The sequence below is a fragment of the Narcine bancroftii genome, chromosome 1 (assembly GCF_036971445.1).
Source record: "Narcine bancroftii isolate sNarBan1 chromosome 1, sNarBan1.hap1, whole genome shotgun sequence".
In the NCBI taxonomy this organism is placed as follows: Eukaryota; Metazoa; Chordata; class Chondrichthyes; order Torpediniformes; family Narcinidae; genus Narcine; species Narcine bancroftii.
In genome coordinates, this window is record NC_091469.1 from 434,116,163 (window position 1) to 434,143,227 (window position 27,065).

Genomic DNA, 27,065 nt, shown 5'->3' on the forward strand with positions numbered 1-27,065 from the left:
GAGGTTGCAGCCAGAACTCCCAGACCTGCTACAACTCCAGAATGAGGAGAGGAAAAAGAGGTGTAAGAATGCGAAGTGGTATAATGCGAGACACAGAATAAGCGACCTGGAAAAGCTGGCACCAGGAGTTGAGGTGTGGCTCTCCGATGCAAGACAGCAAGGTACAGTAACTTCCGTACACCACAGCCTATGGTCGTACATGGTTAGCGGACCACAAGGGACACTGAGATGGAATCGCCAACATCTCATTCCCATACCAGAGTCTCCAGGTGAAAAGTAACAAAAGCAAGGGCTGGAAATGGACACTCCTGCAAAGACAGATCCAGAGACTCTGCCGACTGAAACACAGAGTTCGCCTGGCATAGTAAGAATGAGGTCAGGCCGAGAAGTAAAGATTCCGCAGAGACTGAATCTGTAGAAACTATAAAACACCCAATGTCAAGAAAGACTTGTGTATTGTAAATGTTATATGGGTATTTGTATCAGAATGCGTAAAGGTTACAGTAGCGGGCAAAGCCACAGAAAAGGGGGCTCAAACGGAAAGTAAGGGGGACAGTATTGGTGGGACATTGAGCAGGCTGATGATATCACAGGGCGGGACTTCTGCATCTTGGAGAGAGAGGGTCAGGACTAGTAGGGAAAAGTCTGCACATGTAGATATTCATTAAGCATAGGGTAAAATAAGCTACGAATGTGACTCCAGCCTCAAGGTTATTTTTATAATGAGCATGTCTGAACCCAACACAACAATTTCCTTCTCTAAGAATCTTACATTGTCAGAAGAGCAGGTCTAAATGGGCTAACTCCCAGTCTAACCCCGATGCCGGCCCACTTACCACGCTTCTGACTTCTCTCACAGTCCTTCCAATGGTCCACCACACATCTCCAGCAATCTGCTCCACGGTTTACTGCGGTATGGCTCGCTTCTGTGAAAACCGTTCGCTAATTTATCAGTCTGAGCCTTCTGATTGAAAGTCTGGATCGTATTTCTTGTTTTATCCAGTGTTTCTTGAGGAAGGATAGAGGATTTCATCGTGAACAGAGCTGAAGTACCCACTGAAACCTTGAGCACTACCAGTTTTTGTTTATACCAAATTAAATGTGGCAATCTTTCACAAAGTGTGTTACATTGACTAATTTTCAAAGCTCACAAGGTGGGGGCCAGATGTAATGCACTCCCTCAGTCACTTTCTGAAGTTGTTGTACAGAAGTTCAGTGTGCACACACATTAAGATAGCACCAGAAAACTCCGAGTGAAATGGAAAGGAAGGGTCATTAAAAAGGTACCAAACAATTTCCAGGAAAGCCCAAAACCGATTGCATTTTTTAGCAGAATACAAGGTATATTCAAATATATCATGCATATACCGAGTTTTTAAACTCCCTTTTAAAGTCAGCAAGTACAAGGGACACTCTTCTTCCTATCGAACCATAGTCATAGAATCACGGAGAGATTCAGGAACGAAGCACGTACTACAGCCCACTGAGTCTGTGCCAACCATTAAACACCCATTCACACCAATCCTACATTCATCATATTTTTTTTATTCTCGTCCATATTCTCATCAACTTCATTTCCAATTCTCCCATCTAGTTACACACTGGAGGATAATTTACATTGGTTCATTAAACCCGACTACCTGGAGGAAACCCACAGTCACTGGGCCCCAAGGCCAGGAATGAATCTGGGTCACTGGCTCTGTGAGGCAGGGACTTTACTTTGCTTGCACTGTCACTCAATACTCTTCTGAGCAATACTGAACATAAATTACAGCGTTTGACTCAAAGACTTGATGGAACCCAAGAGCCAGGTTATATAAAAATAAGAAGCAATTAAAACAGACTTAAAATTGATCTTTCTTGTAACCTGTATAAATATCAAGTCACCTTTATTTATCATTCATACCATGCTTGAGATAACGTTTTTCCAGGACCACAGAGCATATTTACATAAATATGTTAGAAGTTAAAAACATTGAAAATTTTAAAATATTAAGACGTATACAGTAAAAGTCCACAGTACACTATCCACGTATGTTCTGGGAATTCAGGAGCCTGATGGCTTGGGGGGGTAAAAAACTGTTGCCCAATCTGAACGCAAGGACCTGAGTGCTATGGTACCTCTACCAGATAGAAGAAGGGAGAACAGTTTACATGCAGGGTGTGTGGAGTCCTTCACAATATTTATTGCCTTTTTCCTGCATTGAGTGCTGTAGATGTCCTTTATGGTAGGAAGAGAGCCCCCAGTGATCCTTTCCGCTGACTTCACTATCCTCTGCAAGGTCTTGTGGACCGAGTGGTACAGCTTCCAAACCAGACGGTGATGCGTTTACACAGAATGCTCTCAATACATCGTCTGTAGAATATAGTCAGGATAGAGGGTGGGAGATTAACTTCCTTCAGCCTTCGCAGGAAGTAGAGGAGCTGCTTGGCTTTCTTGGCTATGGAGCTGATGTTAAGGGACCAGATGAGATTCTCTGACAAGTGCACTCCAAGGAACTTGATACTCTTGATGACTTCAATGGTCGACCCATCAATGGTCAGGGGATCATGGTCCCCTAGCCCTTCTAAAGTTGACAAACATCTCTTTTGTTTTATTAATGTTCAGATACAGGTTGTTGGCTCTGCACCAGTCTGTTAGCCACTGCACCTCATCGCTGACTCATCATTATTAGTGATAAGGCCCACCACTGTTATGTCATCAGCAAACTTGATGATGTGGTTCAAGATGTGTTTAGCTGCACAGTTGTGGGTCAGCAGAGTGAATAGCAGTGGTCTAAGCATGCAGCCTTGGGCGACCCCCGTGCTCAGTGTGATGGCTTTGGAAGTGTCGTTTCCAATCCGGACTGTGGTGTTTATACCCAGGTGGCTCAACTTCCCTATCAAGTACTGAGGTATGATTGTGTTGAATGCCAAAATGAAATCATTAAACAGCATTTGAACATATGATTCCTTATTTTCCAGGTGGGTGAGGACTAGGTGGAGGCCGGTGGCAATGGCATAGTCTGTAGAGCAGTTAGATCTGTATACGAACAGCAGAGGGTCCAATAACGGGAGCAGCAGGAGCTTGATGTGCCTGTAACGAGCCTCTCAAAGCACTTCAAGATGATGGATATGAGTGTGACAAGGCAGTAGTCATTGAGGCACGACCCATCTTCAGCATGGGGACAATGGTGGTGGCTTTGAAGCACATTGGGAACATGGCACTTCTCAGAGATATATTAAAGATGTCGATGTCAGATAGACAGCCAAGGAACTGTCTTTAAATGTGATCTTTTTCTGATGATCAGCATGGAGAAACAGTGGACAATGGCAAGCTGAAGTCACATCTTCAATTTTACTGATGCATGCTCTGTTTGAAATGCAGCACGTCCTGCACCAACTCCATTTCTCTCAGATGCCCTAGTCCCCACTTCTTTACACAGAGAATTTCACAGATTAATTACTCTCTGGGAGAAGCAATTCCTTTTATCTACTCCCCTACCAGTGGAAACAATCTTATAGGGTCTTTTGCAATTATCTCAAACCAGTTCCCTTATTGTCACTGTCAATGACATTCTTTCACATATATTCCAAACATCATTACTGTATTTACTCATGTTTTGGGGTCAAACTTGGGGGGAGGGGTCGACTTTTACATGGATGCTACATTTGACCATGGTAATTATCTGATGAAACTTTCTCCAGATGATAACCTCTTTCTTTCAGGTCACCACAGAGTTCCTTTTTGTTTCCCTATTTCAACTGAAACATTAGACAGCCAGTCCTCTCCTCTTGCATAAACCACAAGAGCTTTGACCAGGCTGACTTCCAAAAAGGCTGTCCACAAACTTGCCAGCTTGTCCTGTTCTAGTCCCATCTGCATCTGCTGGCTCTAACACTCTCTCTCTCTCTCTCTCTCTCTCTCTCTCTCTCTCTCTCTCTCTCTCTCTCTCCAGACAATCTGTGGCTCCAACAAGATCTTTCATCTGATGCCTTTAGTAAACAACAATCTATTAGTGAAGTCTTGAGAACCCTTCAAAGCTCTTGCAAAGGCTCCGAGGCCCCAATATATCTAGCTTGGGGCAGAGCTCCAGTATTTTAAATAAGATCTGTTTTAAAGTGTTTGTATGTAACCTACTCTAACAAATCTTTCCCAATTTATCTCCACAAAACATATCTATATATTCTGTCACAACTATTAAATGAGTATATCTTCATCACACTTCCAGAACTGAACTATTCTGTTCCATTTTGGAATAGGAATTCTGGCAGACAACCTTATTTATGGATATAAGTGGAAGAAACATTGTTACCTCATTCTTATCTCTCCTCCCAGTGGAAATAGCTTTCCTGTTTCCGTCATTTCTATTCCTTTCATAATTCTATATGTTTCTATAAGATCCCCTCTGATCCATCTAAATGCCAATTAGTATAGTTCCAGGCCACTCAATCTCTCTGCATAAGATAAACTCTTCATGTGTGGAATCACCCTGGTGACCCTCCTCTGCACTGCCTCCAAAGCCAGTAAGGAGACCAGACAGCAGACAGTACTCCAGGTGTGACCTTACCAGTACCTTTGCAGCAGTCTCCTTGCTTTTCAATTCAATCTCACTAACAATGAAAGCCAACAACTCATTTGCCTTCATGGTTACCTGCTGCACCTGCAAACTAACTTTGTTACAATTCTTGCATTAGCACTCCCAGGTCTCTCTGCACAACAGCAATGATATCTCTCTTATAGTTGTATGACTTTGAACAATACTCCATGTGGTCTCAATGTTTTGTAGAGCAGTACCTCCTGTTCTCTTTGCCTTGACTAATGAATGCAATCATGCTTTACACTGACTTTACCACCTAATCCATCTGTGCTGTCACTTGAATTGAACAATGTACCTGTTCAAAAAAAAATGTTGACGCAGCCGGAGCTGCTGAAAGATCAGCATCACTACTGGTGTGAACCCAGAGTCCTCCTTCCCAGTCCTACTGCTGACTGCTCTGTCCAGGCTTTAAACAGCCTGTTAAAGCAGGCTATGGTGTTTTATTTCAAATCCTGCGACCACAAGGTCTGGGCCCAAGATGGCAATGCCTTTGTTCAGGAGCGGCCTCAAGGGGCTCCAGACTTGGAGGAAGGAGTAGTCTGGTATAGGGCACCAATAATGGGAACATTACCCCCCCAACACCAATATTGAGAAGGAGAAGCAGAGGAGACGACTTTAAGGACAGTGGCATGGTGAGGGACCAGCAAGAGGCTCTGCGGTTGAATGACAGAGCAAACAGTTAGTAACATACAGGTGAGGAACCCTTACAGGTTGCGGACTTCTGACGACTTGAGGTCGAGAGGCTCACGCCAGGCTGAAGGCTGCTGGAGGCTGGCTCATGGGAACCAGGTGTCAGGGCCAGGATTCGAGAGGATGTTGAGGGCGAGGTGGACTCTTGAAGGTCCCGAGGTGCATAAGGTTCCTTCATCATGTTGGAGGTTTGGATCTGGATTCGGTTGCCAATGGTTTGACAAATTGGAGTCTTGTGAGAGTGCAGAGGCTGCGAGAGTGTTGGAGGCAAAATACAGACACTTGGTGACTCTGGGTGATCTCTTGTTTTGCTTCTATTTCTCTGAGTGTAAGAGAGCCAGGCAATACTAATGCTAATAGTGTCTTATGGCAGGCGGAAGGCAAATTTGTGAAAATATTACATTTCTGTTTTATTACACGACAATAAATAGTATCTGATTTACTCCTACATATTTATGTTCCATAACATACTCTTGAGCCCCATCATTTATTGTTCAAATCACCATGGCCTGGTTTAACCCACCCCCAAGTGCAATAACTCCCACTTGTCCCAGTTAAATTCCATCTGCATTCCTTGGCCTATGAGATCCTGTTGTAATCTCAGATAACCTCTTCATTCTCCACTATTCCAAAAATGTTGCTGTCATCTGCATACTTACTAACGATGTTAATTATTCCATCATCAATATTAACATCTTGGATGACACAGCAGTGGACTCGGCACAAATCATTGCAGCATATCACAGATTGCAGGCGTCCTATTTGAATAACAACACTCTGCTACCACTCTCTGACTCTTACCATCAAGTCAATTCTGTAGCCAATTAGGCAGCTCACCTTAGATCCCATGCAATTTGAGCTTACGGATCAGACAACCATACAGAACTTTGTCAAAGGCCTTGTTAAATTTCTTGTAAGCAACATCCTTATCAATCTTCTTCTTCACCTCTTCATAAAACATCAAATTTGTAAGATACTATTTCCTACACAAGGTCACATTGCCTTTCCAAATACATACAGATCTTATCTCTCGAGATCACTACCTGTAACTTACCCACAAGTGACTTTAGCTCGAGGCTTATAGTTCCGTCTTGCCCTTTCAGTCTTAACTAAAGACGCATTAGGCCTCCTTCAGTTTTCCAGAAACTCACCTGTGCCTAATGATGATGTAAATATCTCTGTCAGGGCTCCTGCAATTTCAAATAATGTACCAGGATCATGATCTACATTTATGCTTTTTAAATCCTCCACAGCTCTTCTTCTGCAATGAGAACTCAGGATATCATTATTTACTTCCCTGAGTTTCCTCGCATCCACATCTTTTTCCATGATGAGATATACTTGTCTATCTCCTTGACTCCACACATAGATAATCTCAATAGACAACCTAAAAGGCCATATTCTCTCTGTAGATACTCTTTTGCCTTTATTAAACTTGTAGAATAGCATTGATGCTCTGTTACCTTAACTGCTAGAGTTGTGATGATTGACCTACTACCATCACCAAGACTGTTACATCAAGACTGTTACACTGAGAAATAGCTTCTTCCTGCAGGCTGAGATTGATGAATGGTATCCTGTAACCTTGTAACCTTGTCTCTTATTAATGAAAATTAATAAAATATTTATAAATATGATTTTATGTGTTATTTGTTTTTTTTATTTAGAGATACAGCATGGTAAAAGGCCCTTCCAGCCCATGAGCCCACATTGCCCAAATACACCTAATTAACCTTGTACATCTTTGAAACTGCTGCATTTGCATGAAATGTAATATGTGTGTGCATGTCCAGAGAAATGCAGTTTTGGCTGGTTGTATATTTACAGTGGGTACATAATAAACTTGAACTTGCATTCTCTTTACTTTTGAAGAGATTCACTTGATCCCACCTGTCTATTCCTGATTCTTGCTCTTGACCAGAACCTTAATATCTGTTATCATCTACAGTTCCCTAAGCTAGCCATCCTCGCCCTTCACTCTAACAGGAGCATGAAGTCCCTGAATTCTATCGCTCTCTATAAAGCATTCCACTCGCTAGATATAAAAACACAAAAGTGCTGAGGAACTCAGCAGATCACACAGCCTCCATTGGAGGTAAAAATACATAACTAATATTTTGGGCCTGAGCCCTTCTTCAACCTTGAAACTGCATTACCGGCTGAGGTCCTCCAGCATTGCTGTGTTTTTACTACAATCACAGCATCTGCAGACTTTGATCTTTCATTTTATATTTTTCCTTAACTATTGAGGGCAGTCTGGAAGGCTGAAAACTGCGTGAGAAATAATTAAATCTACAAATATTTAGGAGAGTGTTTCCAGGACATGGGACTGTGAAAATGGTCCTCATTCATTTAAATGTGTCTGTGGAACTCAAGCACTGTAAATAGGAGTCCAGCAATGAATTTCATGCAAATGCAGCAGTTTCAAAGATGTACAAGGTTAATTAGGTGTATTTGGGCAATGTGGGCTCATGGGCTGGAAGGGCCTTTTACCATGCTGTATCTCTAAATAAAAAAAACAAATAACACATAAAATCATATTTATAAATATTTTATTAATTTTCATTAATAAGAGACAAGGTTACAAGGTTACAGGATACCATTCATCAATCTCACAGCCTGCAGGAAGAAGCTATTTCTCAGTGTAGCAGACTTGATTTTGCGGGATGACATTGAGAAGTGTAAAGAGTGAAGGGGAGATCCTAGCAAGTCCATATTGGAATTAAAAGCATTCTCTTATAATAGTGGGCTGACCTTTGATATAAAAAAACCACACACACACATATCAAAATGCAGAAGGAACTCAGCCGGTGTTGCAGAGTCCAAGGGAGATAGATATATTGCCGATGTTTTGGGCCTAAGCTTATTCCTTGAAGAAGGGCTCAGGTACTTCAACATCCACCTTGTCCTGCATGATTTTTCAGATATAGATTCCTCAGCTTGTTAGTTAAGGTTAAACATAGTAACATAGAAGATAGGAGCAGGAGTAAGTCATTCGACCCTTCGAGCCTGCTCCGCCATTCAACGAGATCATGACTGATCTTAAAGTTCAGTACCCCGTCCCCGCCTTCTCTCCATAACCTTTAATACCCTTATACTGAAGAAATATATCTAATTCCCTCTTAAATATATTTAATGAACCTGCCTCTACTGCCCTCTGTGGCAATGAATTCCACAGATTCACCACCCTCTGGGTAAAGAAATTCCTCCTCATCTCGGTCCTAAATGGTTTGCCTATTATCCTCAAACCATGGCCCCGGGTTCTGGATTTTCCCATCATTGGAAACATCCCATCTGCATCCATTCTGTCCAGTCCTGCCAGAATTTTATATGTCTCTATGAGATTCCCTCTCAATCTTCTAAACTCCAGGGAGTACAATCCCAATTTGCGCAATCTTTCCTCATAAGTCATTCCTGCCATTCCAGGTATCAGCCTGGTGAATCGCCTCTGCACTCCCTCCATTGCAAGAACATCCTTCCTTAGATAAGGTGACCAAAACTGCACACAATACTCCAGGTGGGGTCTCACCAAGGCCCTGTACAGCTGCAGTAAGGTATCCTTGTTCCTATACTCAAACCCTCTTGATATGAAGGCCAACATACCATTTGCCTTTTTAACCGCCTGCTGTACCTGCATGCTCGCCTTCAGAGACTGATGTACAAGTACCCCTAGGTCTCTCTACACTTCCCCATCTCTTAATCTATTGCCATTCAAATAGTAATCTGCCCTCCAGTTTGTATTACCAAAGTGGATAACCTCACATTTATCCACATTGTAGTGCATTTGCCATGTATCTGCCCAGTCCCTCAATTTATCCAAATCACACTGGAGCTTCCTGACCCCCTCTTCCGTGCACACAACCCCTCCTAGCTTAGTGTCATCTGCAAATTTGGAGATATTACATCCAATCCCCTCATCCAGATAATTAATGTAAATTGTAAACAGCTGGGGTCCCAGTACAGATCTCTGTGGCACCCCACTGGTCACTGCCTGCCACTCAGAAAACAAGCCATTTATCCCAACTCTCGGTCTTCTACCTGCCAGTCAGTTCTCAATCCACATCAATACTTTGCCCCCAATCCCATGAGCCTTGATTTTGGAAGCCAGTCGTTTATGCGGGGCCTTATCGAAGGCCTTTTGGAAGTCCAGGTACACCACATCCACTGGCTCTCCCCCATCTATTTTACCTGTCACCATCTCAAAGAATTCCAATAGATTTGTCAAGCACGATTTACCTTTTGTAAATCCATGTTGACTCCGTCCAATCCCTTCTCTGCTAGTCATATGCTCCGCTATTACATCCTTAATAATGGATTCCATCATTTTGCCCACTACTGATGTAAGGCTCACAGGCCGATAATTCCCCGCTTTTTCTCTACCCTCCTTTTTAAATAGCTACCCTCCAATCCATGGGTACTGATCCTGAGTCTATCGAGTTCTGGAAAATAATTCTTAAAGCATCTGCTATCTGAATGGCCACTTCCTTGAGTACCCTAGGATGTAGATTATCAGGCCCTTGGGATTTATCTGCCTTCAATCCCATCAATTTCCCCAAGACCATGTCCTTAGAAATACTGATTTCTTTCAGTTCTTCCCTTGGATTAGTCTCTATGTTTCCCAACATCCTTCGGAGGTTATTTGTATCCTCTCTTGTAAAAACAGAACTAAAGTAAGAATTTAATTGGTAAGGAGTAAGGTTAAATTCAAGAGTGTAATATTACTCTATTTGCTGACTGAAAACAAAGATTTTTTTTTACATTAGAAAATAGCATGTCAGACAATTTTCACAAAGGACACAAAATACCCACATGAATTCTTACACCATTGATCCAGTCAAAACTGCATATTCAGCACAGATTTGTACATGAATAATTATACTACAATGGAAATTTTCAACCTCTGTAGATATATCACTATCTGTCCTGCAAATGCAGTTAGATTAGAATCAAGTTAGCTCTGGATTCTTGTTAGTCAATTCCCTGCAGCATTCCTTCCTTCTCAGCACCAAGTTCTCCTTCACCTGCACACTTACTGGCACTTACATCTACCAAGCTGAAGTGCTTTGAAGGGTTGGTTATAAAGAAAATCAAATCCTGTCTCAGGAAGAAACCACTTCAATTCACCTGTCATCACAAATGGACATCACTTCCACTCTATGTTACATTACCTTGACCACAAGAACGTCTACATCAGGTTCATTGACTAGGACTCGACGTTTAGTATCATCATATCAGCAAACCTAATAATCAAATTCAGGCATCTGGGTCTCTGTTCATCATTCTGCAACAGAATCCTCAATTTCCTTAATTCAAGACTCCACTCAGCAACATCACCTTCTCCCCCATGACTATTAATACGGGGCACGACAAGGCTGTGTGCTTTAGTTCCCTGCAATATTTCCTCTTCCCCTATGGTTGAAAGGCTGAGTTTGGCCTCAAGACAATTGATAAATTTACCGACGACACCATTGTTGATGGACAATAATGGAAACTTATGTTGGAATATAGGATGTAGATTAAGAATCTGGTTGGATGTAGCAGAGCAACCATCTTGCTCTCAATATCAGCAACACCAAGGAGCTTCTTATGGATTTTAGGAAGGAGGGACCATGTCTACATTGTTGGGATGGTGGTGGAGAGGGTTAGTACCTTCAATTTTATGAAAGTCCACATATCAGCAGACTTCGCCTGGAGCCGGAATTGAGACAGCCATGAATGCAGCACCTCTATTTTCTAAGAGAGATTTCTGAGGAGACTTGGCTCGATGCAGAAAGCTCTATCAAATTTCTACAGGTGTACTGTGGAGACTATACTGAATGGTAGCATCGCAACATGGTTTGGAAACTTGAGGGCCCAGGAATGTAGAAGGCTGCAGAAAGCAGCAAACATAGCCAAGTCCAACATGGGCACTGACCTCCCATTCCTTGAAAACTTTGATATGAGGCTCTGCCTTAAGAAGGCAGCCAACATCATTGTACTGACAATAACCACAACAGCAGTGCGAGTATAAGACAACTAATAAGTACACTAAGAGGTCTTGTCTCTCTGCAAGACAAACCTGGAAGGCTAGACTGTAGCTCTGGACTGCTTTATATACAAGGTCACCGGGATGACCCCTGGTGACCTAGTGGTGTAATTACATATCACCACAATCATGAAGGGCCCCTGTACCTTAGAGACAACCTCTTCTCACTGCTTCCTTCAGGCAGAAGGTATAGAAGCCTAAAATCCAGCATTTCCAGGTTCAAGAACAGTTTTTATTCAACAGCTATCAGGCTCTTCAACTTCGCCATTCTTCCCTAACCCCAACTATAAACTACTCTGAGACCACGAGAAAGATCCAACTGCACTATTGAGTTATTACTGTTGTTCTTGCTTTAATTGGAACTGTGAATATTTTTATATTCTTTGATATTTATGATCTCTTTTTCTGTCTTGATATATTGTGGTCATTTAATGTATATTATTGCATCTTACATATCTGTAATGATAAAGGTGTCAAGTCACCTTTATTTATTATTTATACCATGCTCACACGGTAAAGACGAGATAATGTTTCTTCAGGACCACGGAGCATATTTACATAAATATGTTACAATAGAAGTAAACACATTGAAATATTAAAATATTGAGACAGATACAGTAAGAGTCTATGGTACACTATCCACATATGTTCTGGGAATTCAGGAGCCTGAGACTTGGGTGAAAAAACTGTTGCCCAATCTGGACATAAAGACCCAAGTGCTACAGTATCTACTATCAGATTTCAGAAGGGAGAACAGTTTACATGCCTTTCGCCTACATCGTGGTAGGAAGAGACCCCTCCCCAAATATCTTTTCCACTGTCTGAGGTGGTACAGCTTCCAAACCAGGCAGTGATGAAATTGCACAGAATGCTCTTAGTACATCCTCTGTATAATGTTGTGAGGATGGAGGGTGGGAGATGAACTTTCCTCAGCCTTTGCAGGAAGTAGAGGTGAGGCAGCAAATAAGAATTTAGATCCATCTGGACATTGTACTTGTACATATTGCAATAAACTCACTATTACAAAATTACATATGGAATCACTGAGATCAAGTGGTATAGTCCTAAGGTAAACTGGGATAAGAGTGAAATATTGCCAGTTGGGGAAGGAGATTATTCAGAATGTAAAAAATATTATAAAATCAAAATGGTCAGATAGAATTAAATATCTAGAACTAATAGTAAATGCAGATTATCAGTCTTTATTTAAATTAAATTATGTTCCTTTATTAAAAAGGATTAAAATGGATTTGATTAAATGGAAAGATCTTCCGTTAACATTAATTGGTCAAGTAAATTGTATTAAAATGAATATTTTTCCTCGAATTCAATATTTATTTCAGTCGATACCATATTCACTTTCAAAGGGCTTTTTTCAGGATTTGAACAGGGTGGTGCGGGAATTTTTATGAAAGGAAAAATTAGCACGATTAGCTTTGCATAAACTTACATGGAAATATGCATTAGGTGGACTTCAGTTACCTCATTTTCAAAATTATTATGAAGCTCCTCAGTTGAAATTTGTCAGTAGATTGATGGATATTGACCAACCCCCAAGTTGGGCCAAAGTGGAAATGGCTTGTATTTCTGAATTTGATGTACAACAGTTTATATTTAAGTAGAATATGGACTTATTGCAGGAATGTAACATGCCAGTATTCAAATACTTTTTAAAGATATGGATTAAAATAAATATGGTTTTAGGATCGAAGGGTAAATTATCAATTCAAACCCCATTATATCATAATCAGCTTATTTCTTTTTCAATGTTCAATAAGTATTTAAAGAGATGGAATTCTCAGGGTATAAAGATAGTTCAGGACTGTTTTGAAGAAGGCCAGTTTCTTTCTTTTAATCAACTGAGGGAGAAATCTGATATATCTGTAAATTCTTTATTTGTGTGTTATCAACACAGAGCTTCAATAAAAGATAATTATGCTAATGAGATGAATTTACCTAAGTTGACAAAATTTTAATCTTTGATTTCCTCTATACCAAAGAAAGGCTACATTTTGGATATTTATCAGTTTTAACAAGAAAGTATAGATGAACCAGAATGGGAGAAATCTAGGAATAAATAGGAGAGTGATTTAACTTATATTATCTCTCAAGAGAATTGGGAAATTATGTGCCATGAAAGTGTAACTAAATTGATGAATATAAGATATGGAATGGTTAATTATAATTTTTTACATCAGTTATATTTGATTCCAGAGAAGCTGAAAAAATATGGGTTTAGTAATTTGGATGCTTGTTTTAGATGTGGATTATGTACTGGAACTTTTTTTACACGCTGTTTGGTCTTGTGTAACCATTCTTTACAACCATTTTGGGAAGGAATTAGGTTGGTTTTGGAAAAATTATTTAAAATTAAATTACCATTAGACCCTTTGATTTTTTTGTTGGGCTGTATGGTCTTTTTGAAGGGATTGGGGTTGGATAAATTTCAAATTGCATTTGTACACTTAGTGTTATCTGCAGCACGAAAACGTGTAGCTAGTATTTGGAAAGATAATGTGGAGATTAATATAGCATGTTGGCATAATGAATTGAGAGCTTGTATTACTATGGAAAAAATTACATGTAATTTGCATGATAATTATTCCTTTTTTGTTTATACTTCCTATTTGGAGTATATGAATTTGGAAATACTTTGAAATATTGTATATATTCTACATTTTATTTTTATATTTGGCTCCCCTTAAGGTGGCTGGCTGAAGGGGTAGGAGGGTGGGGAGAGTTTATATATATATATATATATATATATACATACATATATATATATATATATATATATAAACTCATATACATATATATATATATATATATATATATATATATATTAATTGATTCCTTTCTGTTGTGTTTGATTGTAAGCTGTTTAAAAATCTTTTAAATAAAGTTTTTTTAAAAAGTGGTACAGTCCAATTGTAGTGTTGTCTGTGCCACATAAGAGCAAAGGAAGCAAAACTATATTGTACTGAATTATAGTGCCATGGCCAGCAACAATGAACATAAATAAACTGAAATCTATAATATATGCCATTTACATGCACAATTAAATGCTATAATTTATATAAATTAGGGATTGTCAAGGCTTTCACAGAAGAATGATAAAGATGCATTGGTAATCAATGGACAAATAAAGAAAGCAATGAAAAAAATCAACTTGGAGAAAAAAATAGTGTCCCAGTTTGATCAAATGATATAACATTTGGAGATGGATACAACTCAGCAACAAGGCTAAAAGCTTAGATAGCAAATTATGATGGCTCATTTGCAGAAATGAACAGGGATCATATTGAAAACCCAAGCCTATAGAGGAAAGAAGATCTATCATAGTCATCTGAGGAAGTGCTGAGTGGAGGCTAGTGCACCACTCCTTGGGAAATGATAAATTACTGGGAGGTTTGTGCTGCCCTCAAGCACCTTTCTCACGCCAGTTCCAAATAAAGCTGGGAAAGAGCTCACCAAAGCTCATAGCAATTACCTGTTCATGAGTCTTGGAGAAAAGAAGTGACACTGGAGGTACAATATAAAAACCTTTCACTCTACAGGAAGGAGTAATTGATGGGAAAGCCAAAGACCCAAAGTATACCATGTGATGCCTTATGCTACAAAACACCCAAAATAATGAGGACAGAATTAACTGAATATTATAACATCAAAATTGTTGTGTCATACATTTAAATATAGGTGCCCCACAATTTTGCAAACATTCTTTACTTTTTTTTTGTGGGGGTAAGTATGAAGTGAAAGAGAGTCCAAATACAACAAAAGTTACAGTGGAAGATTAGGGCAACTTTTGTGAAAATTGAATCACTGCTTTTCCAGCACAGATAGAGCACTAACTTTAGTCCTCTCTTACTGATCTATCAAATCCCCCAGTCAGTTTTCTAAAGATCCATAACTACCTATCAGCTTTCAGATTCCTTAGGTTCCATTTTGTCTAATGTATCAATCATTTCCAATAAACATAATTACTCAGTTGAGCCTCATTCATAACCATTAACACTTGATATTTGAAAATAATTAATTGATTTTATGTTGCCTGGATAAATATGGGGCATACATTATCTGGTCATTGTAGTTTCCAATGCCAAGTCAATAATTTATTCCTCTTTAATTAAATATATTTCTAATTAAAGTACCTATAAATGGTGACTTTACAAGAAAGGAAACATCAGAATGCATGGTTGCAATGTAAACCACTGATAAGATGTAACTCTCATAAACAAACTCAAAAATTCAGAGGATTCAATTATTTATAGTAATTTGATGGATTTGAGAATAGTTTCACTAGTTAAGATCACAAGTGATTGGGAGCATGACTTGGACTTGTCACTTACAGATGAGGACTGGGACATTATTCTACATTTGATTAATGAATCCTTCTGTGCAAGACATTGTTGCAGTTCAAAGTGGTGCATAGAGCAAATATTTCAAAAGTTAAACTATCTTGCTTCTATTCTGATATTGATACATTATGTGATAGATGTAAAAATTTTGAGGCTTCATTGATATATATGTTTTGGACTTGCCCTAGTTTAGAAGACTTCTGGAAATTTTATTGTCAAACTTTATCAGCTAATTTTAAGGACCAAATGAGAGCCACGTCCCTTAATTGGTTTATTTGGTTTTTCTCTAGAATAGGAAATACTATTGACTCCATCTCAAAAGCTAATTTTAGCTTTTACCTCATTGATAGCTAGACAGGCAATTTTGATGAAATGGAAAGGCAGCATTCCACCTACTCATACACAGCAGTTACAGGAGCTCATGTCCTTCCTAAATTTAGAAAAAAATTAATATAATGTTCAAGATATAAAAGTGATTTTTGCCCGTTCATGCAGTATGATCCTAATTTGATGAATTAGGACGTTTGGATTCTCTGGAGCAGCGTTGTCTGATTTCCCAATGTCGTATTTGTTTTTAAGTATTTTAGATATACAAATAAACTTTATTTAGAGGGAGGGGTTTAATTAATAGGGGGCTTTCTTTTCTTTTTTGCTTTTTTGTTTTCATTTTTCTTTTGAGGTATTTTGTAAAATGGGTTTGATTGAGAGGAGTACATACAATTTACACCATGTAAGTTTTAAGTATTATTCAGGAAGTACAAATTATCTGTCTTTTCTTATATTTAAATCTAAGTATTGGATTAATATGTATGTATTTTTATTAAAATCAATAAATATGTTTTAAAAAGAAAAATTCAGTGGATTCAAAACAAGAATCCAACTTAGCTGGAACTTATTACTTGGTTTTAATGGTGGGAAAAATGTGCTTCTTCATTAACACCTCCCTATATCTACAAACTACCACTTCAGAGGACATGAGCAGCAAATGTATGGAAACATCAAGACCAACAAATTCCTTTGAAAATCATCTACCTTGTTTAGACATTTTACCAGCAATTTTCAAAGTATCCACTTAAAAATAGAGTGGAAAGGAGCTCACTGCTATCTTCTCAATAACAATGAGAAATCAGAAATAAATTTTCTTCTGGGCAAAAACATCATTTTCTCTGAATACAAACTGTGTTTATTTGAACTCGATCTATTTTTGGTGGTGAGAGATAAATGGTGACCAGGACATTGGAATGCATTCTTGCTTTTTCAAGCATCTGACCTCATGCAATAACACAAACTTTTGGAAATGTTTAGCAAGCCAGAGAATATCTATGGAGAAAGAAACAGGGTTAATATTTCAGATCAGCAACTCTGGACTGGAAAAGTGAAAAAAAAGTTAGGTTCATGTTGCAGAGGGGTAGGGAAGGGCAGAATTATTAGATCAGACTATTATTTAAATGGGGAAAATTGTGCAAAGGGACTTGGGAGTGCTTGTGCATGAATCACAAAAGGTTGGTTTGCAGGTACAACAAGTTATTAACAAGGCAAATGAAATGTTGGCTTTCATTGCTGGAGATATTTTTCTGCAAATGTATTGGGTACTAATGGAGCTGCACTTGGAGTAATGGATACAATTCTGGTCTCTTTACTTGAGAAAATATTTATTGGCTTTGGTGGTGGTCAAGTCAAGTCATGGTAAGTCATGATCACATGGTAAGGACAAGATAGTGTTTCTCCAAGACCACGGAGCATATTTACATAAATATAAGTTAGAATAGAAGTTGAACACATTAAAATATTAAGACTTACACAGTAACAGTCCATGGTACCCTATCCCCAAATGTTTTGAGAGTTCAGGAATCTGATGGCTTGGGGGAGAAAGCTGTTGCCCAATCTGGATGTAAGGGCCTAAGTGCTGCAATACCTCATACCAAATGGCAGAAGGGAGAACAGTTTGCATGAGGGGTGTTTGGAGTCCTTCACAATGTTTATTGCCTTTCACCTGCATCGAGTGTTGTAGATGTCCTTTTTGGTAGGAAGAGACCCTCCAATGATCCTTTCTGTTGACTTCACTATCCTCTGCAGGGTCTCGCAGTCCAAGGAGGTACAGCTTCCAAACCAGGCGGTGATGCAGTTGTACAGGATGCTCTTGATACATCCTCTGTAGAATGTAGTGAGGATGGAGGGTGGCAGGTGAATTTTCCTCGGCCTTCGCAGGAAGTCGAGGCACTGCTTGGCTTTCTTGGCAATGGAGCTTGTGTTAAGGGACCATGCAAGTTCTCTGCCAAGTGCGCTCCAAGGAAATTGATACCCTTGATGATCTCTAAGGTCGAGACGTCAATTGTCATCCGAGCGTGGTTCCCCTGGGCCCTCTTGAAGCGACAACAATTTCAATTGCCTTTTTTTGTGGATGAGGTTCACCTTATCAAGAGAGATCGAGTAGCCTGTGATCAGAATGCATTTTTATGAAAGGAATAGAAAAAAGGGTTATGGGGAATAGGTGGATAAATGGATAAATAGAATCAAATCTCCAGCCAGATTGCATGATTTTGTTTAATGATGGAGAAGGCTCAAAGGTTCACCTGACATTCAGCTGCTCCTATCACATTAAGAGTATTAGAACTCATAGTGTTTCAAAAATAAAGATAAAAAGTGGGTCACTTTACCAGCAGATACCTTTGTTTCAGAACTGGCCATGCAAAATGAGGAGGTGAGTTAACAAAACTTCTGGCCTTTAAATCTCAACAGCTGACACATGGTAAGATGGAAGAGGAGGTTGAGCCTCATTAGATCAGAGCAGGAGGACAAAGATAGATAGGTCAAGGTGGGAGTAGAGTGTTACAGTGATATGCATCTGGAAACTCAAGATCACACTCAGGTACTGCATAAGGTTGAAAGCAGCCACTCTATATACATTGTCCTATATATTCTGCCAATGAAGGATGGAATTTAGTTACATACCAAGCAGCTAAAAGGCTGCAGCTCAACCAAGCCTACCTTGTGATAACGCATTGATTCAGGAATTGAAATATGGATCATTGGTCTCAGGGCTAAGAATGTTATCAATGGGCTAAACTGGAATTTAAATATAAACCACTAGTTAAATTCCACTAAATCACAGTTCTTTAGTACATGGAATTGTGATGCACTTTTTATTACAATAAAGAAACTTGGGTTCTTTTTAAAACAAACAGATTTATTAACGAAGCAACCAGCACTAAAAATAGAACACGCATATGCAAACCTTATGGGAAATTATCCATCTTGAATCTACTAAAGATACAACAACCTTTCCAAGATGCAACATTCCCCAGATGCTATACACTCTGTCTCAACTCCTCCTGGTGGTAGCACTCTATCACTACAACACCTTTCCTTGAGATGGTTAATCAAACATGATGCACTAATACAGTATTTTTTTCATTTGCTTCAGTATTTTTTCAATTTAAAGTTCATCAGAAATGTAACATGAACTTTTAAGTATCCAGTTTTTCAAAATGGTCTCACAGCTGGAAACCATTTATCCCTGGCCAATAAACAGCAGTTCAGGCCCTCCTCTTTCATTTTTTCCATTCCAAGGTTCCCCTCATGCACCCTTTTCAGTATCTCATCACAGTGATTGAGGAATAATAATCTGCTCTGAGTAGAAGCCCATTGAAAACATTCAGCTCAGCTCTGATGTTGTAGTGTGGCTGACATTCACCTTTAGGCCATTCTTCATTTAGATTTTTGATAACCTTCTGTACAACTGTGTACTTTTCTGTTTCAGCTGCAATCTACTTGATTTCATATCAGATATGGGAAGAGATTAAGTGATCAGATTCACATCTGTCTCTGTGGAACTCTCATTGTGTGCTTCATTTTGCGTCGTTGCCCTGGATAATGCATCAGCTAACACAATAAGTTTCCTTGCTGTGTACGCCAATTCAAAGTCATAATGTTGTAGCTTCTTCATCACTATTTGGATTCCCAGAGATAATTCACTGAGATTTTTCTTGATTATGGCTATTAATGGCTTGTGATCAGTCTCTGCCACGAGTAGACCATACACATAACTGTGGAATTTCTCAAGTCCATAGACCAGACCTAGACATTGTTTCATGATCTGTGCATATCGAAATTCAGATGTTCAGATGCTACAATCTTCTCCTATAGCCTGAGGCAGTGCGGCACCTGTTCCATCTTTTGAAGTGTCTGTGGATATTTTTGTCTTTCTGTATGCATCAAAGAATGTTAAAAGTACTGGTTCTGTTGTTAGAATGGTCTTCAGTTGTCCCCATTCTTCCTTGTGGTTATCTGTCCACTTGAATTCACATTTGTCCTGTAACAACTTCCATAGGTTCATTCTTTTGGAAGAAAGGTTTGGTATGAATTTACTAGTATGTCTTTTTTGTCAGTGGGTCCGGGCATTTCTAAAATTGCTTTCACCTTGCCCTTGTCTGGCTCTGCACCTGCCTCTGACAGTTTATCTCCCAAAAAGGTGATTTCCTTCACACCTGACTGACATTTTTCTCTGTTTAACTTTAATCCATAGTTCTGGATGTGTTGGACCACTTTAATAGCCATTCATTATTTTTTTCTTGTGTGGATCCCCATAGGATCATGTCATCCTTGTACACTTATACTCTATTTATGCCTTTTGTGATGTCCATTGTCCTGTGGAACACTTACAGAACTGAGGAAATTCCAAAAGGCATCCTCAAACGGGATTATCAACCAAACAGTGTATTCAATTTACAGCATTTTGTGCTATCTTCAAGTAGTTTTATTTGCCAGAAGCCCTGGGATACATCCAATTTAGTGAAAAATTTTGCACTGGCCATCTCACTGGTAATTTCATCTTTGATTGGATTCTGAAATGTTCCTTCTTTATATTGGTATTCAAGTTTTTGGATCCATTCACACTCATAGATCACCTATTACGTTGGCTCCTCCACTTTTTTTATGACCCCTAATGTCATTATTTGGTTGAGTTTCAACTTGAGCTTTTCTTTTAGTGGTCCTGGAACTCATTTCAAGGTATGTACTACTGGCTGTGCGTCCTCTTTTAACTATATCTTATAGGTGAATGGTAGAACTCCAAACCTCTTGAAGGTGTCAGGAAATTGATCTAGCATTTCCTCTAGCTGTTTTGTGTAGGATCACTGTTAATGTGATACACCCTCTTGAATAGGTTTAAGTTTTCACATGCTTTGTCACCAAGCAGTGAGTAATGTACATCGGGACTACTTTGAACCTGAGGTGATGCTCTTTATCTTTAACTTTCACCTTGAGTTTGCATCTACCCTTCTTGTCAATGCTCTATCTATTGTATGCTTTAAGAAATGCAGGATTTGCATGGATGTACAGCTTTATCTTCATTGCCCTGATGTTGCTCTCAGAGATCAAATTGACCTTTGTCCCTGTGACTAACTTGAAAGGAATATTTGTTTCATTTATATGCAATGACACAGTCCATTTATCCTGCTCAACACTGTTCACTTCCTGCACCTCCATGCCCATGAAAAGTGCACCACTGTGAGCAGTTTCTTCTATAGTGTGTAGTGTCTTTTATAGTGTGTCCACTTTTACTTCTGTTTAGTTTCCCTTTGGAAAAACATTCCTTTGCATAGTGATTCTGTCTTTTGCACATGTTTAGTGCCACATTGTTTACAATTGAATGTCTATCCATCTTTTTGTTGGTTCCTGTATATCATTTTTTTTGTTTGTGTGGGTCCAGACACTGTGGCTATGACTATGCCTTCATTTTCACTGGCTTTTACACAATCACCAAACATTTTTGTATGTTGCACAGCTAATTCCCGGGTGTGCCATATCTTCTCAGCTCCCGCTAAAGTAAGCTCTGTCTCTCGCAGCAACCCCTCTCTCACTTTCTTATCAATAATCCAAAACACAATTTAATCATGATCAATGAATCTTGCAGAGGTCCAAAATTGCATGTTCTTGCTTTTAGCTTTAAGTCTGTTAAAAAAAATATCAACGATCTCTCTCAGCAGCTGTGTGCGTGAGCTAAACACATACCTCTTGAAGGTTTCATTTTTATTTGGTGGACTGTGTTCATCAAATATCTCGATAACCTTGTTAAATTTACTCTAGTCTTCTGCCTTGGCAAAACCAAATGTGTTGAAAACCTCTAGAGCTTGAGGTCCTGCCGTGGTAAGTAGCATTGCAATATTTCATGTATCCGGTTGGCTATCAATTCCAATTGCTTGCAATTAAAGTATAAACCTTTACTTAAACAGCCTCCACTCGTGATTGATATTTCTAGTCCAACTTACAGCGTTAGGAGTTTTTAAACCCTCCACATTTTCTCTGCTAATATCGACTATTACTCACTATGCACACTGTTGTTTTCTTTCATTCCTGTGCACAGCAGAACTTGGCTATTTCTTCCGCTCTTGGCTATTTATTCTTCTCATAGTAACTTGGCTTCTTTTTAAAACAACTAGATTTATTAACTAAGCAATCAGCACTAAACACAGAACACACACATTCAGACTTCTTGGGAAGGCAACCATCTTGAATCTACTAAAGATGCAGCAACATTCGCAAGGTGCAACATACCCCAGATGCTACACACACTCTCTTTAACTCCTCCTGGTGGTAGCACTCTATCACTACCCTGAACAGATACAAAAGCAGAACATGCAAAGGAAAACTGGCAAATTTTCCATCTAGCTCTTGGTCATGAGGCAGAAGGTATGGGAGGCAGGGCTGGGAGTGTGAGAAAATTGGGAGTCAAGGCTTTGTGTGTCAGGCAATGTCATCAGTGGGGCCTCAGAATCAGCTTCTGGGTATCATTACGAAAGACATATTTCTACATATGAATCGCACTTGTATTGTTAGAACATAGCCAACATTCTATTCTGCTCCCATAATATTTAAGAAATGAAAGCTGGAAGTACTCCAACAATTAAGAACAGCACATAGGCTAAACAGACCAGACCCTCTGCTGAGCAAGAGCCCTTCTCCATGTGACTGTTTAGGATTCTTCTGGGTGTTCCAATTTCCTTCCACGTCCTAAAGATGCACAGGTTGGCAAGTTAATTGGTTATTGTAAATTGCCTCTACAGTGTGAGTGATAGACTCAAGAGGGAGTTGATATGAATGTAGGGAGAATAAAATGGGATTAGGTGGGCATCTACCTCCTTTCTAATAACTCTCTCTCTTCACCTTCCACTGCTTCTAAAAAGCAGCCAATACATCAAAGGACAGAGGAAAACATGAAAGTCTGCAGACCCTGTGGTTGATGTAAAAACACAATGCTGGAGAAATGCATCAGTGTATTTTATGTAGCAAAGATAAAAATACATAACCGACATTTCAGGCTTGAGTCCTTCATCGAGGTATGATGTTTCACTTGTTTCACTCCGTACAAGATATCAACAGGTCTGGTTGCAAATCAACTTCTATCACTGCATCCTGGCATTTGTGACAATAAACATTAGCTGGAACTTGAACATGTAAACTGTTAAAGGTGTAAATACTCAGCAGGTCAAGCAACACCAGTGGAGAGAAAACCAAATTTAGCATTTCAGGTTGATAACCTTTCTTCAGGCCTAGAGATAATAACTTTTTTCCTCACTTTGGTGTGGGAATTTTTATATCCACGAGAATTAAACTGGGCCATCATTGACAGTGTAGCATTTCCTTGGTACAACATCTTTTCAATTAAAAATCATGAGTGGGAACGTTGATTTGTAACTTTCAAAGGTATCGTTGTCACACATATAGATAACCCTTGCATTCAGTGGCCTAACAAGAGATAGTGTTATTAATTCAATAATGCCTTTTGGGTAAACAAAAAGATAAATATAAAATAATTGATAAGATACCAAAAGTAGAAAGGAATAGCAAGATCTTAGAGTACGTTATTCCTGACTACTTTTTTGTCCTTGTCATTGGCTGAACCTCTGAAGATAAGAGTAGAGGGGAGTGTTTGGACTGTATTGGGCTCTACATCCATGAAGCAACATCTCACTGTTGCACAGAAGTGTTGGCCAACACTTCAAGCTCAAGGGTTCAAATTATAACTTGAATCAATAACTTTCAAAAGCAGAGATGATTAACACATACTGAATCCTGTAGCATCATCATAAATTAAAGTTAAATTGCTTATAGATTATATTTCACTGTCTTTAACTTTGTCATTCTTAATTTAATATTCCTTTACTGTTTGATGCAAAAAAATATGCTGACTGCTGCCTGGAAATAATTTGACGGTAACTATTTCAAAGTTATCCACATTTACAAATGTACAATGGGAGTTAGAGAGGGCGGGGTAGAAAATATTTCAAATTTACATTGGTGGAGAAGTAGAATAATAAATGTGCTGAATTTTAGCACATTTGTTAATTAACATTCAACGAATAAATGTTATGCTTTGTTAAAAGAAATGAGCCAATTTGAAAAATAAATAGTTCTGGGAGTGTAAGTACACAAATCACTAAAATATTAAGGTTCTTTTGAGTAGAATGGAGTCCATAGTGTTTTAAATATATCAATCCATGATTGAATCACAGTTGAAGAAAGGTATTCAATTCTGGCTGTCATGCTGTTAATAGGATTTAGAGGTATGGGAGAGGAAACTAAAAAAAAAATGATTTTGGACCTGATACCTACAGTATCGTGAAAAGGTGAACATCTGCGTCTCTTCCCTCTTAAAAGTCTGAAGGGTGAGGATGAGCAGCCTTTAATATTGTGGATATGGAACTGGAGATTATTGTTTGCATGGCAAACAACAAAATTTGGAGCCATAATTATGATTATCACCAAAAGAGTAAAATAAGGGATTTAGTAGAACTTCCTCGTGATAGAAAGGCACATTGTTAAATGTTCTACCACACAGAGTGGCTAAAACAAACAGAGAAGGGGTATTTACATGCAAGCTAAATATATGGTGGAAAAAGAGATGGGAAATCAGGGAGTTCAAATTCACCAATCACAGAAACATTATGTAGGTTAAAGGCATCTTAAAGTGGATAAATCACCTAGACCTGGTGAGATGCTGAAGGAAATAGGGGAGATGATTGCAATGGGCCTGTTCGTAGCCTGCCAAAAGAGCTGTAGAATCATGGATGACGTCTACTGAATAGAAGTGTCATACCTTTGTACAAAAAAAATACAAAATAAATACCAGCCAGCAGGAGTAATTTTATTGATTGAGGAAATTCTAATTGAGCAGAATTAGGAGTCAATTGAACAAGGGTGGATTAAAATGGGGAAAGCCACTAAGGATTTGTTTAAACAATGTCTGTCTAAATAATAGACAGATTTTTTAAATGAAGCAATGGAAATGAAAAATATGTAGTGATACATCTCTTGAGAAAAATACATATAATTTAAGGAATAAATGTGATGTTTTTCTGAAAATTTGCCCCCATATTTAAATAAAGTGGGTATGAATTTATAAGAGATTTCCCTGAACTCCTTGAATAAACAAAGGATGATATTGAGGGCAAAGTTGTGTAAATGATGATTATATTTTGTTAACCAGGTTTGTTTTTCTTTTTTTCTTACTTTTCTTTATCTTTGCATCTATCTTTTTTTTTCTTTATTCTTTTCTTATTTTTGGAATTATTATTTGAGGGGAGGAGGTTGGTGGGGTTTATTGGGGTATAGTTTGTAGCATGTATAATTAATTGAACATTTGATTGACTTTTTCTGTATTAAATAATAATACATGTTTAAACATTTCAAATAAAATATTCAAAAAAAAGCAATGGAAATTATCATGGAGGAAGTTAAATGCATGAGGCCATGGATAGAATAGATGAAAAGATGTGCAATATACAAAATTACCAGAGAAACTCAGAAAGTCATGCAGTATCTATAGGAAACAAAAGGATAAAACCAACACTTTGGGCCTGATCACTTTGTCAGGGTATGAGAAAAAAGCAGGCGGAGCCTGAATAAAATGGTGGGGGAAGGTCAGAAGAAGGGGCACAGGCCAACAGGCAAGAGGTCATGTGGATATAGGTGGGAGGGCACAATATACGTGATATGATGAAGGGATAGCTCTCTGAATGGAGAGGGAAGGGGATGGAGGACTTGAGGAAAAGAGACAGGGGGATGGGGAAGAGACAGGAGTGGCCTAACAGAAACCAGAGAGATCAGTGTTAATGCCATCTGGTTGGAGAGTACCCAGATGGAATATTAGGTGTTGTCTGGGCACTGGATATTGGTAATATCCCTTTGCTTCCTATAGATACTGCTGAGTTTCTCCAACACTTTTGTGTATGTCTCCAGGCATCCTATTCAACAACATAGATAGAAATAAATTATTTCCACTGTGGGAGCAAACACAGAAGAATATAGAACAACGATGATTGCTATGAGGAAGTTTTGGTTTACAGAGTGTGTATTCATTCCAGGGTAAAAGTTGAGGCAGATTCCATTGCAATGTTATATTCAGAAGGGGCCTTGAAAAGGGAACATCTGCAGGACTTCAGCAAAGAGTAGGGAAGTAAGATTAGCTTGACTGCCATCATGTAAAGTCTGCATAGACTTGACAGGCTGAATAGCCTTTTCCCACCTTGTAATTTTTTCTGAGGTTCCAAGTTTCTCTAAAAAGCAAATGAAACACTTGAGAGAGAGAGAGAGAGAGAGAGAGAGAGAGAGAGAGAGAGAGAGAGAGAGAGAGAGAGAGAGAGAGAAAATAAGAATTGAAAAGTAATGCTAAATCTATATCCAGCCTCGGTAGCACCACATTTGCAGTGTTGGAGAAAGCAACATGCACATAGATTTAACTGAACAAATGGGTGGAGATTCAAATGGAGGATAAATTAGAGCAAAGATTAATTGGACTGAATGGCCTGTTCTGTTTAATTTTCAACATACTGTATTACTGTTTATATATTTTAAGAGAAAAAGATTGAAATAATTTTAAGAGACAAATTAAAATATTAATTTATTTTACCAAATCTAAATAAAATATAATGTTTTCTGAGTGCATGAAAGCAATGTAAATACATAAAAATAAGGCTTATTGTTGTCCTTTCCATGTAACATTATTATGCTAAAATGCTTATTTCAGGTTGGAAACACAAAGGGATTGTGAATTGAAATCAAATTAAAATTGGAAACAAATAAGTAAGAGAGCTATGGCATTGAAGCTACCTCTATAACCTGAAGAAGCAATTCTTAATTAAAATATGCAAACTTAATCTTTTGAGCTAGAGTAGGAGAAATATGAAAATTGAGCCAAAATTTTATGACTTTAAAACATTGAGGTTCATAGGTTGGAGAAAGGATAAAGCCTTGTCCGTCGCTCACTCAACAATCTTTTAAATTAAAAGAGAGTGGTCTTCTTACTGTTCTTGCCTCACTTGTGAGTGACAAACTGTTTGCAAAAGGTTTTATGGCAGCAGTAATACATTTTCCACAGGGCACTGAAATCTTCACAAAGTATTTATGTCTGGT

General features: G+C 38.6%; 1 long non-coding RNA gene across 1 annotated transcript; it reads left to right on the forward strand.

The window, feature by feature from the left end:
• The first annotated feature begins 2,727 nt into the window (after positions 1-2,727).
• LOC138753514 (uncharacterized) lies at positions 2,728-3,256 on the forward strand. The gene is made up of 2 exons (XR_011351213.1): positions 2,728-2,865; positions 2,965-3,256. It is a non-coding gene; the product is annotated as an uncharacterized lncRNA (long non-coding RNA).
• The last annotated feature ends 23,809 nt before the right edge of the window (positions 3,257-27,065 follow it).